The following is a 15,550-nucleotide window of genomic DNA, read 5'->3' as shown; positions in this document are numbered from 1 at the left end:
AAACTTTCTGTGTGGGTTTTCTTTGCTACATGTGTAGTTTGAGGTTTGTTTGAAGCAGAAGTTGAGCCTTAAAGCTACTTGACAGAGTAATTGCAAATGTTTATTGAGAAGCTACATCAGCTACTTCCTGGTCATCGCCCAATCAACCTGCAATTGTTAGACAGAATAATGAGCTGAATGGACAAATGGACTTTTTAATTTTACTTTTGTTTTTATTCTAATATGTGATGTATGTGAATGCTGTTGCAGTTCCTTTAAAGTCCACAGAAGGCAGCGCAGGGTGCTTAAAGACTTTGCAATAAACCCATGAGTCTGTGTTGGGGTTGATGGGTAAAGCCAGTGGAGCACAAAGGTTTCGGCAGATAAGGCTGTTGTGTGTCCCCATGGTGAATCAATATTTTTCATCGTAGAAGCTTAGCCAGAAAAAGGAGAAGGAGGAGTTGGATTTCACAGCCAGAGAGCGTGACATTTCTGCAGGCAGCTCATACAGCCTCAGAATATCAGAAAGCTGGATGTCGCTCAGATTTCTAAACGAACATTCTGCTATGGTGGTTTTTCCCCACTATGGATGAGTTACACTCTGAAAGTAGAAAACTACAAGTAAAGAAAAAAACAGTAATTTACTTTAGATAACATCTGATCTACATAAAAGGCTGAACTCGATATGTGAAAATGATATTTTACCTAAAATAAATGTGATAATGTTGCTTTAATGTCCCAAACATCTTGAAATTAAGTGTTTGAAAGTGTCTTCCTTTTTCTGTGTAATGAAACTTTTACTTTTTAGCTCCAAATTGAAACTTTACAAGAACTGCCAGACTGAGCTTAAAAGTAACACTTTACTTGAATGGGGTGTTTATAAGACTGTTGTGAAAACTTTATAATTATGAATGTGAATGAGATTGTATGCATGCTTTTGACAACTGTCATTAAGTGTCATTTGCTCAGTTCACATCTTGCACATCCAACATTGGCTCATTCTGAAAACGTACACTGTAAACGATTTCTTGTTAAATTAACAGTAAGTTACTGGCAACAATTATCCAGTAGCTGCTGTATTTCATAAAACAGTAACATTACTGTAATACTAATTACATTAGTATTACATTTACTGTAAAATGTAATACATCATTTTACTGTTGTTGATTTTTACTGTAACACTAATTACAGTAGTGATACACATACTGCAAAACTGAAAACAGTATTTTATTGTACATTTTTACCATGAAGAACTACGGTATTTTAACGTTACTTTCATTATTACTGTATAGTATTTTACAGTTATTAAATGTTATTTTATTATATTTAATAGTGCTACTTTATAATGGGTAAAAAAATTTCAAAAATTGCACAAGTGTTATTTTAACTGTTCAAGACGTACAAGAAAAATAAAGAAACTGAAACTTTAACTTCACAATAAAGGTTTATTGTGTAAACCATGCTAAAACAGTAGCAGTAATTCAATATAACAGAGCAACAGAACACTAATAAACAATTGATCATTAAAACCAGTCAACAATTAATGCATCAAAAATTATTACAATTTTAAAAACAGGTGAAAATACTGCTACAAGACAGGAAATGATGAAGGCCAATTGATGTGGAAAGGGACAGTGAAAAAGGGCAGCAGCATGATGATGATCCTGCAAAAATGACAAGCAAAATCAATCACTGGAGTAAAAACTAATCATCCCTCAAACCATTTAATTCATTCAGAAACGAAACACTATATAATATAATATATATTATATATATAAAACAGTTTTTTAATTGTTTTTGTTGGTGAAATACAGTTTGTTGTCAATTCACAATTACACTAACGTTAATGGGGAAAAGATCAGCGGGCATTGTTCTTGAAGATCGCTAGTCAGGTGTCCACATAGGTGTGTAAAAAATAAAGTCTCATCTTAACTTAATGTCTGACTCTGTATAGCTCGAATATCTGATTCTATGATCACACAACTAGTGCTTCCACGGATTTAAGAGGGGTGAACACAGTTCATTCTCACTTTAAGAGGCTACATATTTAAAATAAAATAAATAAAATAATGTAATTTAACGTGACTAATGTTAATACTTTTAGGCTTTTAACACGTATAAATCCACTTCTAACTTACAGACAAGATTGCGTTAGAGAACATGAAAGCTGTGCGTGATTTTTTTTTAAATAATGCTAATGATAAGTTACTGATATTTGGTTTGCATAAAACAAAGTAATCACTAAGCATTCATTTTTGGCAAAATCTGCAGAGAGGCTCAGCGACACGAGGAAATGTGTTAAAGTTGAGTAGAGAACTAAAGAGCAGTCTAGCCTACTTCATGAAATATTTGTGGTAAAATTCTGCTGTCAATTCGTATTACGGTATTTCAATATGCAGCAGTGATGGCATGTAAGCTAGACAAATAAACATTTTATCGAGTCATTTTATACAATTTATTTATTGATTTATTTTTTATACGAACACTTCTCCAGTGACATTTCCTCAAACTAAATCATCATAACGTTACTGTGCACAGCATCAGTAAAATGTTGAGAATAATTTAAATACTTAATTTTTTAAAACAGTCACTGCTGATTACAAACTAACATTAAATCTAAGCTTACAGAAATCCTGTATGCATGACAATATAAAGATGTATTACTCACTGATGTCGAAGCACTTCCAGGTCATCAGAGATGTAGACAGGACAGAATATGTGCTATCAAATGAGCTCTTGTGCAGCCTTTGTTGGACATCCAGGTAGTATGTTCACCCACACTGTAAGAAACAAAAACAGAAACAATTTATTAAAATGTGAGGGATAGTAAACATGTTTGGTCTACAGAGAGAAGAAAATGTTTACTTTAAGCATTGATCCTAATGAATCTATTTCTGAACTACATTTAACCTTATCACGGAAACAGCATTTTTGAGCTTTTAGACCAGGGGTGCTCAACCTTGTTTGCTTTAAATTAGAATTAAAACAATAAATCTCTATGTCAAATAAAATACTTCAGATCTAAATAAAGTAGGTGATTTTACCTAAAGGTTCCTTCCCTCCAGTTAGTTTGGCTGCAAATCCCTCCACATCTGTGCTTTATTCGGTTCTTGTCTTAAGAGTAACTGGTGTCGCATTCCAGGTCCATCACAATTTGGGCTAGAAGGACAATATGACAAAAGACAAGACACATATAAATAAAAGTCTCAGAATAAAATATTTAAAGGAATAGTTTACTATTTTGCCACTATTTACTCCACGTGTTTTAAACTAGTTTGAATTTCTGTTAAACACTAAAGCAGATATTTTGAAGAATGTTAGTAACCAGTAACTATTGACATCCATATTTGAACCAAATTTCTTTAAAAAATACGAGTTTGTGTTCAACGGAACAAAATAAATATATAACTATTTTGAAACAAGTGGAGGATGCCAAAGATGCTATTATTTTCATTTTTGGGTGAACTGTCCCTTCAATTCAAGTGTCAAGCAATAGTCATAAAAACTGATGTGTCGCTTGAGGAAAACTAAATCAAGTACCTTCTTTGAACAAGCAGAATCATTATGCCATTGTATTCAGTGATTCTCTTTTACATTTTCCCACTATAAAACGATAGCTTCAACATGCAATCCATGTTAAGACAAAAATGAATAGCATAAAATAACATATTGAACTAAACTTACAGTTTCCAGTTCCATACGCCCAGTAAAATTGCTAATAAACAAAGACTGGTGTTTTAACACCAGATTTGTTTTTATCTTAGGAACTGCTGGAAGAAGAAAAAGAGGTTTTACATGAAACTCCTCACAACAAATCTGTGAACAACTTGACATTTCAAAATCTAATAAAAATGAGGAAGACATCAACATTACCTTGAATAATCAAGTGAGGAGTGATTGGTAGCATCAGTTTTTCAACATCAATTACTGTAGCTGAAAAACAGATAAATATAATAAGAGTAAAATAAGACTTAACATTAATTAATCTAAATCTATGGTACAACGATACCAATCTGTATGGGGTTAAAATACATTTGTACACAAATCATTCACTGACCCTATCAATTTCTCTTAGAATAGGATATATATATATATATATATATATATATATATATATATATATATATATATATATATATATATATATATATATAGTGATAATGACTTTGGCTTATATCTGTGTACTCAGAACGTACACTCACCTCAGGTACACCTGAACAGCAAAAATTAAATGTACAATAAATGACACAATATAAATCAAGCTCATTAACATTATTGATAAATAGACAATAAATATGTATTTTGTTAATATTAACCTTAGCTTAAAATAATTCAACTGCATTTAATTTTCAGCTCCATTTAATAAAACAGTTAAGACTCATTTCATTATGAGTTTAGTTTAACTTAAATAACTAACTTACAGTTGAAAAATGTTACCATAATGATAGCTTAGTCAAAATGATTATGTGAAGACCAGAGCTTACCTTAACGGTAAAGGTTTAACTTTTCATGGTGACTTCGCCTTCATCTCAGTGTTGTGCTGAAATAGAGAATGCATTAATGCAGTTACAATAAGTTAAAGTTATGTTTTTCAGGTAACTTAACGTATGGTCAAAAACTCACTCAAGATAAACTCACTGTATCTAATACCTCGCAAACACTACAATGACCGCCTGGCGTCTGTTATTTCTTGTTTAAAATACCATTTGTTAACGGATAGCGTGACATAACATAAGAACCTACAACTAATGTCATTTGGTTAATTCTTTTAAATTACACACACAATACACAGAAATACATACAAAACAATCCTTTAACGGACAGAATTTGACTTTAAAACACTTACCGAGGATGAATTCGCTGGATGAAAGACGACAGGTGAATTTCAAATTAGGAGAGCCGTTGCCTGCATGTCGAGTCGTGTCCGTTCGGTTCTATGAATCGGCTCCTTAGTGAACAGTAAAGAATCGAATCCGCATAAAAATTGATTCCTTTTTGTATATGATTCATTACTATTTCGTTATACTGCTTGGCCACACGCATTTATACACTAATTATACACTAATTGCATATTGCTAAATGTGCTTGTGAACACGTGTGATCAAATAATTCCCGAGCAAACGGTTCAATTCGGTTCAATACGAGTCGCTCGAGTGCTGAACCGAACCAGTGCAAACGTGATATTGATTACAATATAGTAACATTGTTTTTTATTCACTTTACCAGCGAGATTATTACATATATCTGACCTTGACAATAAGAAATAAAGTTCGTTTGAAGTGTTTTGAGAATTAATATTTTTCTTGTTTTTCTCCCAGAATTCATTTCACATCAACAAGCAAATGGTAATGGCGGATGAGAAAGCCCAGCTAAAATTATAAATATTGCGTTTAATATGTCACGAAATGAAATTTTAACAGTGTTTCATGCGAGAATGTAGTTCTTACAAACTCAAATCTGTAGTTTATTTATATCATTTGTAAATTTTAAGCGTGCTTTGCCGATAGCGGAGATTCTGACCTCCAGGGTGTCCATCATCACTCATGTGTCCGGCGAAACGAGGTTATAATCGGCTAGACATGTGAGACTTGCCCCGGTCTTAGATGGCTCTATAATGAATGTGTTATGAAATTTAGTTTTAACCGTTTATCATGCGGGAATGTAGTTGTTTTAAACTCAAGTCTGTGGTTTATTTATAGAGATGGTGCGTATTTTAAAATATTGTTTTGAAAATGCGGAGATCTGTGACCTCCATGGTGATGACGGGTGCCCTAACCTCATGAATCCGTCTAAAGCAGGCTGGTCATTATGACATTTAAGCTGACTTTGGTTTCATGAATGAATTACTTTTGTTCCAGTTTACGTTTTGGTTAAGCACAAAGTTATGTTGATTAAAAATGATTTAATATTTTCATGTTAACCTTATAAAATTAAGGTGCAGCCAAAAATGGAAAACCAGGGGACAGTTTTATGCACTGAACAGTCTGAAGAAACTGGTTAGTTTATTTTTCTTCACAAAATACTTTGTCAAAAAATAAAATAAACATAATAATAATAATATAAAGTGTGTGTAGAGTTTTTCATGGTCATTTGCAGTACTGTATTTAGATGCACAGTAACTGATTTTTTCCCAAAATTCATTGTAAAATCTGCAGTAGCATACTGTTAATCATGTTCACAGTATGGAAATGTTGAGAATACATTATCATGCTGTGAAAACAGCAATATATACAGTAACACACTGTGCACAGCTTATACAGTAAACAACTGTTGAGAAATGCAGTATAATACCGTGAAAACAACAGAAATCGTTTACAGTGTAGCCCATTATGCATTTCTGGAGATTGTGAATTATGTAGCCAGAAGTACGTATGGCTGCTTTTCATTTTTTAAATGCAGTATGACGCTGTTTCTTTTCACGCTAATAAGCTAACTGCTTACCTTCGTATAAACAGCTTTCCCGCTGTTACCATTTTGTCCAATTAGCTCGCCATGTACGTCAGTGGACTTGAGAGGCAGAGAGAGGAGATGACAACGATCCCTTGAGCTCGGGGCTCTCTCCCAGGACAGCATGCCAAACAAGCTTTTATAAATCATCAGCTAAGTGTGAACTCTTGAAATGAGCCTGGGTTGCGCACATCACAGCCTGTTTTTGTTATGAGAGCTTGACATTACCAAGACTACAAAACTTGTCATAAATCTGTCATAAACATGATTGTCATCAGGCCATTATAAACACATAATAAGTTTTATAACATCGCCATTCATTAAAATGTCATTAAATATTAATGATACAAATTAATAATTATTTGACAGTGTAATGACACTTTTAATAAGACATTTTAATGACAAACAATTTGTTCCACTGAAAAAGTGATCAGAAAAATATTCATGATACAATTATGATGGCCTTATGACAATCATGCTTCTGACAGATGTATGGCAAGTTATGCTGTCTTAGTAATGTCAAGTGGTCCTGACAAAGATAAAGACTGATTGTGATGTATTTTTATGAGAGGTTGTCATAGAAAGCAATGTCATCTTTGCATTTATAATGACATAACAAATCAAATCATTTTTATTGTCACATCATCAGCAGCACGTGTGCTATGAGTGAAAAGCTCAGAGCAAAACTTAGCAAATGACACTTAATAACAGTTGTCATAAGCATGCACACAATCCAATACACATTCATGACATGTTGTGATAATAAGTGATTCATGACAGTCTTATTTTTATTTTATTCTTAACTTTATTTAATTTATTATTTCAGAATGATAGTAAGTATATTCTAGATCTTAAAATCATTTAAATCAAATGCTGTTTTATTAAATAGTATCAGATCAAATATCTATCATGGCCAGTTACTTTCTTGGTTTAATGTTACTGTAAAGTTACTTTCAGAGAGAGACAAAAGATCACAATAATGGTTACAATTATAGCAAGTTTAAAATATAAGGCATTTTTATTTCATTCAGTCACATAAAGTAATACATTTCCTAATTGTCTTGGATGCATTTGTCTTTACTAATAATGTCTTTTGAAGGTTAATAGATGTAAATGCCTGTACACTTTCATTAAAGCAGTCTTCTGTCTTTCACACCTTTTCATTTATTCTAGTTTCTACTACTTTGTCCACTATAAATATGTCAGACCATTGGGAAGCTCAGAATTGTCTTTTGAAAGCTGGAGTACCAAAGAATTAACACTCATTTTCTGGTTCACAGCCTCAGTCTTCTTTGCTTTAAATACTGTTGCCATAGGTAGAACCCATAATTACAGCAATTATGTCACTTTTGTTATAGGAAGTAGCTTGATTTTAATCAACAATAAACAAAATGTAATGTGCTTATCTACTTCAGATAAGAACAGCTGCATGTAAACACATGGTTTAGTTGTGCATAGCATCATGGCTGGGAATTAAAACCTTAATAATGGGATTATTGATTATCATATTTTTAAAGCCACATGAGGTCATGACGTCTTGATGAGGGACTTTCTGATCGATACACGACAAGGGAAAAAAGATGCTGTGCAGCTTAAATGATCTGATATCAAGTTATTGTTTACGTGTTGGTATTCCACAAATAGCAGTCATTTAGACTGCAGCTTTCTAGTCAATATCTCCCATCTTCAGTTGCTTTCATGTGCAGCAAATGGCTATATTCTAAAAAAAAAAAAAAAAAAAATCTTATGGTGAAAAACTGGCAGCTGTGGTTGGAAGAATTTTACTAACTTTTTACTAACTGTACTTTACTTTAAAAATACAGTGGAGACTGGAAAATAAATTAGATTTTTATGGTACATTTTCAAAAGTCATTAATTAATAGTGCTATTCAACAATGTTTTGAAGTACCAACATCTATACATTGTACCTTTGATGGTCAGACAACCAAAAGCTTGTGGGGATAAGAAAGTCTTATGATGAAACATAAGAAAAGAAGAATTCTAATATATAGAAGATGGTCAGTGTCATTCACACAAATAAAAACACCATTATGGTAACACACACAAAAATTAAGTAATAAAATAAACCTTTATTATCAAAATTGGATGGGACACAAATCTCTAATGTACATAACTGATAAGAAAAGAGAACCATAGTAATCTCAACCAAAGGCATAAAATTGAAGTGTGAGTTTTACTTTAGCATATTTACAGTTTTCTACTGCAGTCATTTTTTGTGTATGGATGATACGTTTGGTCTGCAAACCCTTTTGAAGCTTGACAGCCACTTGTCACAGTCCAGTTTCATTTTCCACAATACATTTAATACTTATTTTGATAATAAAAAAAAACCTCTACAACAGTGTTCCACAATAACTGACTGCCTCTGTGCTCTTATTTTACACCATCATCTTGATACCTTTGTGAAACAAGCATCTTCTCTGTCGATTTTGGCCACAGCAGGACTTCGGGGCTTCTGGCCGACAGCTGGAAGTGGCAAACCGCCAGAAATGCTGTTATTTTTTCACTGTTGTCGATAAGACTGAACTGGCTGAAACCCACAACTATAGCTGATTGGCAAAACTCACCATTGGCCAAGTTAAGGTGTGACAGGGCTGAGATTAAAGAGCTTATGAAGCAGACCATTTTCAAGCTTGTGTTGAGATTATGTGTTGTATCGGTTAAGAGGTGTGAGACAGAGAGGAGGTGGAATATTGATGCTTTGATTTGATCTTTTTTTAATGGGACACCCAGGGCCTAAAACAAACATCTTGCCACATCTGCCAATGGCTGATAACTTCACTGGCCATATGCATATTCTGTTCCCAATTATTCATTCTGTTTCTCCTTGGAAGTCTTTAAATTATAAATTGTCTTTAAGCCAAATACTTATATCCTGAAAAACCTGTTGTAAAATATTATGTACTGTCATCATGGCAAAGATAAAATAAATTATTTATTAGAAATTTTAAATGTTTTGAAAAAGTCTTTTGTTTCTCTTAAACAGAACTTGGGAAAAGTTCGAAAGAATTCATAAATATATAAATAATGACCGCCAACTTATCCAGCACGTTTTTACGCAGCAGATGCCCTTCCAGCAGCAACCAATCTCTGACAAACATCCACACACTCATTCACACTCATACACTACGGACATTTTAACGCAGGGACACACTCTGCTAAATTGCTATTCATACCGGTCTGTACACAGCACTTTTATGTGGATGTAACAATCGTAAAAATAGATTTGAATGTGCAGAATATTGTTATGTATGATGAGGTCTCTGTATGTATTAGCTCAGTGTCTGACATGAGACCAGCGCCAGATTTGCCTCTTTTTGTGTTAGTGTGACATAAAACATTTGATCCTCATGTTAATGCATCTCTTGTTCTACTAATATCTTAACTCTGTCATATTTGAATTGACCTTAAGCTTCATTTTTTATTTTATTTTATTATACAGTTGATGTCAGATTTATTAGCCCTCCTGTTTAGTTTTCCCCAATTTCTGTTGAATGGAGAGATTTTTTCAACACATTTCTAATAGTTTTAATAACTCATTTCTAATAACTGATTTATTTTATCTTTGCCATGATGACAGTAAATAATATTTTACAAGATATTTTTCAAGATACTTCTATACAGCTGATAGTGACATTTAAAGGCTTAACTGGGTTAATTAGGTTAACTATGCATATTACAGTAATTAGGCAACTTACTGTAAAATAATGGTTTGTTCTGTAGACTATTGAAAAAATATATAGCTTAAAGGGGTTAATAATTTTGACCCTAAAATATTTTCAAAAAAATGTAAAATGTTTTTATCTTAGCCGAAATAAAACAAATACGACTTTCTCCAGAGGAAAAATTATTATTAAACATATTGCAACAATTTCCTTGCTGTGTTGAACATCATTTAAAAAACATTTTAAAAAGAAAAATAAATTCAAATGTATTTTTTATATTATGTGTGTCTTTTTGAGCTAATTATGAGCAAATTTTATTAATAGTCAGCTATTCAACACTGGGACATTTTTGTCCTAGAGGCTGGGTGGCTTGGTACATCGAGCAGTTAGAACACAGAATCAAATCAATGAATTCATAAATATCGCCAACAAGCCATATCATTTCCTTGGCATTCGTCTAGGATGTCCAAGGTGGAGGATAGCAATCAATTTATTTCTGTTGAGCAGATCCACAGCTGCACTGAAATCTGTGTGTGATATTCAGTAGCGGAGAACAAAAACATCTGGATGTCTTGCATTATGAGGGAATGAGATTAAAAAAAACTGTTCAGCTGGTATGCAGTCAATTCAGTTAATTCATAAATATCCCTAAATCACTGCACATTATTCACTTTCCTATGGATTATAGATTGCATGCCAAGGAGCAGAATTGTTGAATAACTGGTGAATTCTTTATTGAGTTATTGTTTCAGTGGGAAATCATTAATAATGCAAAATAATTATGCTGCTGTCATATCCATTTAAAGGGCCAGTTCACATATGTAAATTTGCTGTTAACTTACCCTCAGGCCATCCAAAATAGACATAACATTTCTTTACAATATTATATATATATATATATATATATATATATATATATATATATATATATATATATATATATATATATATATATATATATATATATATATATATATATATATTTACACTGCGTTGCTTATATATACTGCTACTGCATGGCTTGAGGGTGAGTAAATTAACAGTCAATGTTCATTTTGTGTGAAAATTGCCTTTAAGTATTTACAAGTCATTTTAGAGCATACATTCTTAATTTATTCACATTACATGCTTGGCATTTTTTCACACGCAGATAAAGAGTAGAGCTACTCAGCAAGGCTAGCTAAGCACCAACAGAACTTAAGGGAGCGTTTTAAAATGCCTGCATCATTAAGGGATCCCATGCTGCTAGAAGACTGAAACATCACACACTTCCTCCAGAGATGTGACCTTCTCACTGGTCCCCAGGCAGCCTTCCTCATTACCCTGCTCACCATACTCTTCCAGCAAAGCCTTACATATAATGAATCCACGAGACTCCAGTTGCCATGTCAACTCTCCAAGTGTGTTCCACAGGGGATTCTTCCAGTCCGGCTGAGAGATGACATGGTAGATATGATGTAAATGATTTATAAAAGGTATGCATATCACTATGTGAAATGGCGAGAGTTGCTGTAATGCTGAAACCAATGTCGAGTCAGTGGCCTACAAACTAATGTTGTAGTACAGAGAGCTAAACCAAGACCAGAGTGCACTAAGGCCAAGATAACACCAGCAAAGCTCAAATTCTTCTGAAAAATCTACAATAACTGACACATTTGTTAATAAAATAAGACAAATTATTTATATCACAACTGCTTAGAGCATAGGTCTCAAACTCAATTCATGGAGGGCCGCAGCTACTAGACACTACTAGATTGAATGTGCTTGATTAGGGTTGGAGCAAAACTGTACAGAGCTGTGGCCATCAAGGAACTGAGTTTGAGACCTATGGCTTAGAGCATAGGTCTCAAACTAAATTCCTGGAGGGCCGCAATTCTGCACATTTTTTTCTCCAACCCTAATCAAACGAAGCTGATCCAACTAATTAAGGCGTTCAAGACTAGAAACTATTAAGCAGGTGTGAGTCGGAACTGGTTGTAGCTAAACTATGCAGTCCTGCGGCCCTCCAGGAATTGAGATTGGTTTAGGGAGTGGATGATTAACACATAAAATATCGAAAACTGAATACAGAGGTATTTTTTCAAGTTAACCTTTAACCATAGAAACAAAGCCACTAGTAGGTAGTAGGTGGTAATAAAGCATCTAATGAATCAGTCACAGAATCATTCAGCGAGCTGATTCGTTCAAAGCAGGCAACTCATTTAGGAGCAAAACATTGTGGTGAGTCAAATACAAAGGCTATAGATTTGTTTGAAAATATTTTCAGTAGTGAAACTGACCTAATACTTCTGTTTGAAATGGTATCTAAAATGATATTCAGAAATCAGTGTCACACTCATTAAAACAGCTCTCTTTCTCTGATGATATTGTTTAATTGACATGCCATAAAATGAAAAAAATCTCATACAGAAATATCATGTCCTGAATTTGCTGACATACGTTAGAATATCTATTAATTTAGTTTACATTTTTGTCACAGTTTCTGTTCATATCCGACCAAGCATAACAGAACAAAAAGCAGTGTATAGGTTACTGGCAGCATTTGACATAATATAATAAAGTACATAATAAATCAGACAATTTAGTGAAATGCAGTTATGGCCTTGTAAGATTCTGAGTTCTATTAGTCTGAGACTGAGACTAGACAGAGTAGAACGGTGGTTGATGCCGAGACGAGACCTTCAAAAATTGGTCATAAGATCAGTCTTATTACATTCCTACTACAAACTATATTGTAGAAGCGTCTTCACTCTTGAGATGAAGAATGTGAAATCCGCTAAAGAGTCTAGAGAGAACTAAGACAATCTTCTACAAAGCTAATCTATCTTTTTATCTTTGACACCATTACTAGTTCATACGCTTAATTAAACCCACATTATGCCATATATATTCCTTTGAAAATGTTGAATTCTTTGTGTTTAATCATCATGAATAATTTTGCTATCAAATGACTAAAAGCAGCTAAAGAAGACTCCAAGACTTCTTTTCAAATGTTTTATTATTATTATTATTGTGGCTCTGACATCTTATTTTTATCAATAAAATAACTGTGTGATGAAATGCAGTCTAGTTATAAAACTCTCTGCTCACTTCTCTAAACAGGTCCTATATAGAGGAGATGAACCTTTCAATGTCTCCGGCAAATCTGAATGATTAATTAATGTTCCACAGTCTTAATTGCAAGCTCAGATCCATTGTGACACATGATATCGCATTTAGAAAACTACTGAAATCTTCTGGAAAGGGTGTGTTGTTTTATCTGTCAAGAGACGGTGGTAGCCCAGAGCCAGCTGCTCTCCAGAGGAGCTCTCAAGTGTGCTAATAATACTGAGCTGGTATGGAGCCAGGCTCCGGGAGAAATGTGGAAATGATCAGGTAGACGACAAATGAACAGTGGAGAGCATATCATAATTTTTCTCTTGAGGACATGCCCAGAAGTCCAGATTTAAACTGCTGAAGCAAAAGATTCCAAATGTGCTCTTTACATGAAGATATAACAGTGACTTGTAAAAAAAAAAATCTTATTGGGGGAATGTTTTATGTAAACAATATTTCCTAGAAACATAACTATAATGCTCATGCATTTTATTATCTACTTATCTGATAGTCACATCATCATTTATTAGTGCTGGACTCTCAAATCACAGAGAGAAAATCTCAAAATGAAAAGAAAAAGAAAAAATAGTTCACCTAAAAATAAATATGTTGGAATGACAAATGATGACAGCCCCCCAAAAAAGCAGTGACCAAGAAGGAGAGTGGTGAGGGAGGACACCAAGAGACAGATGACAGCTCTAAAGGAATTACAGGCTGAGTTGAGAGAAACTTTCTGCATTTAACAACTATTGTGCAGGTGCTTCATGACAATGATTTGCTGACAGCTATTATTTGACATCTTGGCTACAGATTGCCAGAAGGCATTTTGGAGAATTATGGAAAGCTCAGTAGTCTAATGAGCCCTAAGCACCATGCAGATTTCAACTGAGGATATACAGGTTGGTGTAAAAAGGCAGTCCTTTATGAGCTGACAGAGACCTTTCTGCAGATACCCAATATTGTAATTGCTTCTACAGTTGCATAATAAATAAACACAGGCCATCTTTATAACTGCAATATTGTTTATACAATACAAACATATTTTTTTAATCTATCTATGGTATAAAACATTGGTCAACATAACTCAAACTATTACAAAACGTTTATTAAACAATTTGTTTGAGTACTGTAAAATCTCAATTTCCACTTAATATTGAACTAAATCAGGATTAAACTTAATTTCTACATACAGCAAATCTATCTGTCAACACTTTGTTCAGGTATTGTTGGTGATCCTGTCATTTATTCACACTTTACATGATTGAAAACTTTGTGAGAAACACACACACACACACACACACACACACACACACACACACACACACACACACACACACACTAATGCTACTACTACACTGTAAAAAAATGATCAATTAGACAGCATATGTTTTTAGTTCATAGTAATATATTTAACTAAGTTAATCATGTTCTAACTTAATTTTATAAGTTATGCCAGCTGTTTTAAGTCAATTTAACACAATATAAGTTCAAAAGACTAATAAGGTTAATTTTATTCAGCTTAAAAATTTAAGGCAAACGGGATATTTTTATAATGTACTTGTACGCATTATATTTTGTTATATAGCCTAAACCGTTTTTTTGTGTGTTTGAATGATGTTTTGGTCGTGCGCCTTTGCGTGCCTGGGCGCAATTAAACTAAACTTTGGCTACTGTTTTTTCGTGTTAAGTACAATTACAGCACTAAGATAAAATTGTAAGTGAGAAATAAGAAAAGATTTAGAAATAAAAAGGCGTTTAAATGTGAAAAAAGGGCAATAAAACGCATGCAAGCGAGCTTCATTCAGCTATATCCAAACGAGACATGCAAGTGGTGGTTGAGAGGTAGTGCGTTATCTATAACGCTTTGTGAAAGTAGCTTCTTATGGGAAGCGTCATGTCGTTAAATGTCGTCAAAATGCCATCTGAACTGTTCAGCTCGCACTCATATTCATTTCCAACGCCGCGAGCGTTTTCAAGCACACACAGTCGAGTCGTGAACTCCGCCTTGTCTCTCTGTTCTCTTCATCCTCCGATTTAAGACTTTTGTTTAGGACACCGGGATCATTTCACAACATAGCAAGTTTCCGATCGATTTCTGCTGCCATCGTGCTCAGAGCAGCAGTGCTCAATTACTGGGAGGACTTTCTCGGCATGGTCCTTCGCCCACGCGTTTGCAAAGCAAAGCCCTGTTAAAGTGGACTACGGGATACACTGTTCTACACTGGCCGTCGATATGCTCGCGCTGGACCATCGCCTCGCTCCTGACACTCCTGCATCCCTGTCCACCAATCAGAGCCGCGGCATCGTCCCGCCCCTCCCGACTCCTCGAGGACACGTGATCT

The 15,550-nt window shown here is 34.0% G+C and overlaps 1 long non-coding RNA gene across 4 annotated transcripts; it reads right to left on the bottom strand.

Moving 5' to 3' along the window:
* Positions 1-217: 217 nt before the first annotated feature.
* Positions 218-4,922, bottom strand: LOC103911644 (uncharacterized). Of its 4 annotated transcripts, none has more exons than XR_011016846.2 (7): positions 4,826-4,922; positions 4,464-4,519; positions 3,853-3,912; positions 3,664-3,749; positions 3,024-3,138; positions 2,648-2,759; positions 218-1,643 (listed from the first exon to the last, which is right to left on the bottom strand). It is a non-coding gene; the product is annotated as an uncharacterized lncRNA (long non-coding RNA). The 4 variants fall into 4 exon arrangements; XR_012385379.1 differs by having other exon boundaries at positions 3,664-3,746; XR_012385381.1 differs by lacking the exon at positions 4,826-4,922 and adding an exon at positions 4,618-4,635 and having other exon boundaries at positions 3,664-3,746.
* Positions 4,923-15,550: the final 10,628 nt, after the last annotated feature.

The sequence above is a fragment of the Danio rerio genome, chromosome 9 (genome assembly GCF_049306965.1).
Source record: "Danio rerio strain Tuebingen ecotype United States chromosome 9, GRCz12tu, whole genome shotgun sequence".
Taxonomy (NCBI): Eukaryota; Metazoa; Chordata; class Actinopteri; order Cypriniformes; family Danionidae; genus Danio; species Danio rerio.
Note: the sequence above shows the minus strand (reverse complement) of the source record. Positions and strands in the feature narration are given on the sequence as shown.